The sequence below is a fragment of the Durio zibethinus genome, chromosome 9 (assembly GCF_047325235.1).
Source record: "Durio zibethinus cultivar Kanyao isolate XHJ-2024 chromosome 9, ASM4732523v1, whole genome shotgun sequence".
NCBI lineage: Eukaryota > Viridiplantae > Streptophyta > Magnoliopsida > Malvales > Malvaceae > Durio > Durio zibethinus.
Genome location: NC_143170.1, coordinates 8,518,012 through 8,520,273, shown reverse-complemented (window position 1 = coordinate 8,520,273; position 2,262 = coordinate 8,518,012). Strand labels below are relative to the sequence as shown.

Below are 2,262 nucleotides of genomic sequence, written 5' to 3'. Positions count from 1 at the left end.
AAAATCTTTATATTAAAAGAAATTTCTAAATATTTCAATATTTTGATAATTTTTAAAAATATTTTTTCACCTAAAAAATTTTTAGGAATCATTACTCAAATTTCTTGAAGTCTCAACATAAAAAATTTTCATTTAATTTTTTTATTAATTTAATTTTTTTATTACATTATTTTAGAATAGAAAATTGAACTTTATTATTATTATTAATTTTTTTGAGTTGAAATTTTATTAACATTATTTTACTAAGAAAACATTATATGTTTATTATAAGAATTTAAGATTTTAAATATGTAGAAATAAAAAATAATTTAAAAAAATAATAATAATAAATACTTGAATTGGTTGATTTGTAAATGGTGTTGGAAGGATCTGATCTGGTTCAAGTGAATTGCTCCAAGGTTGATCTTCAGGGATGGAGTCAGGTCGGGTGCATAAATCTCGGATTGAGTACACGCGTGGGTCTCTCTCTCTCTCTTTTTTTAACACTCTAAAACCTATCTTTTTTTTTTTAATTCATTTTAAACCTCACTTTCAAAAGAAAAAAAAAAATTCAGAGACCATAAAAAACTCCAAAGTCTCCTAAAATCCGACGGAATGCCACCACTTTTTATCGCTTGCTGTTGGTCATCGAAGCTAGTTTGCCGTTTGCTTATCTCGACACCTTCTTTTTAAACCCAACTTCTATTTTCCACGAATCAACCCAAATAGTTATAGATCTAGGTTTGAAGCTGTGACCACAACTGCCACCTCCACAGATCTGATGGGACTAATTTCCTAGTATGTCCACTCCTGACCTTCAGACTCCATTCTCACCAAATTTGGATTATAAAATCCCTTCAAAACACTTGAAACGTAAGACCTCTCTCTAAATCGAACTCATTTTCTCTGGGTTTTTTTTTCTTTTTTGTTGAAAGTTTGATTTGTACTTTGCTTGATGACTTTGGTTTCAGTGGCAATGGTTTGCCCGTAGGAATGGATGACCAATGGAGTTACAGGTTGGGATGTTTTTATTTGTCTTTCAAAAGGGATTTTCTATTACTTTGTTTTTGGAAAACAGTGGTGGGAGCTAGTGGAGAAGTGGAGGCGAAATTGTGGATTTAGGTGACGGTGAAAGAAAAAAGGATCGGTGATATATAGGTGAAAGCTAAGGTCTTTGGAAGGGTTGTTTAGCTGTGGTTGTTATGGGGCAGTGAAGTGGAGCTTGGGTTTTTGTGGTGGCTGAGTAAGGCTTAAGGGGGCTGTTGTGAAGGGTCATGGAGAAGGCTCGAGGGGGCTATTCTGAAGGGCTGTGCAGGGGGCTTGAGGGGGGCCTTGGTTTTGTTACAGGCAGGGGTATGGGCGAGGGCTAGTCTTGGGCATGGCACGGGTAAGGAATGGATTGGTGCGTGGCTTGGTGTTTGAGGGAGGCAGTATGGGTTGTGGCACAGGCTCTAAGATGGTGTTAAGGAGTGGCTGACAGGGTGAGAAATAGTGCAGGAAAAAAAATGGATGCCTCCCTTTTTGGTGCTGGCCTCCTTTGGTTTTTTATCTGTGAATGGCTGTAAAATAGTTCAAAATGTTCAAAATCCAGAGTAGTGAAACTAAAACTGAAGCTTCTTAGAATTTCAGAGTTTTGGCCTATTATGGCAGCATATTGCTAGCCACTCTCTTTTTATTTAATTGTTGTTTTTTATTTTCATTTGTCATTTTTAATTAATTCAATAAATAAAGATAATAAGAATAATATAAAAAATAAACAGTAAAAATAAAATTGGGCTTTGAAATTTAATTCAAATTTAAAATCAAATTTTGGGCCTTTAAGCTCAAATAATCAAATTTTGAATCGATTTGAATTAGGTTGAATTTTAAACTATGCAAATCAATTTGAAAATGATTAATCTGGGACAAACTTGAACAAGTTTAATTTAATTAAATCCAATTAAGTTAACTCAAATTGAAATGTTAAAATCAAATTTAAAAATCAAACAACTTCGAGTCGGGTGGGATAAAATTGAGTATCTACAGCTACCCATTTTTGTACATTATTGAGAATTAAGAATATGGCAAAAAGATAGACAACAATTTTGTTCGGAATAACAATTTAGAAATTTTCAAAAGTTTTTTTTTATTTTGAATTTGTCTTGTTTTTCTTGAATTTTTTTTTTTCTAAATTAATAAACTTGACCATTTGAAACAAATTCGAAAACTCTTTTAAACAAAAACTCAACAACTTTTGAAAATAAAATAAAAGATCATACCCAGAGATCTTACAAATCTTAAAAC

At 32.3% G+C, this 2,262-nt stretch overlaps 1 long non-coding RNA gene across 1 annotated transcript; it reads left to right on the top strand.

The window, feature by feature from the left end:
• The first annotated feature begins 361 nt into the window (after nucleotides 1–361).
• On the top strand, nucleotides 362–1,651 carry LOC149516779 (uncharacterized). The gene is made up of 2 exons (XR_016345387.1): nucleotides 362–852; nucleotides 951–1,651. It is a non-coding gene; the product is annotated as an uncharacterized LOC149516779 (long non-coding RNA).
• Nucleotides 1,652–2,262: the final 611 nt, after the last annotated feature.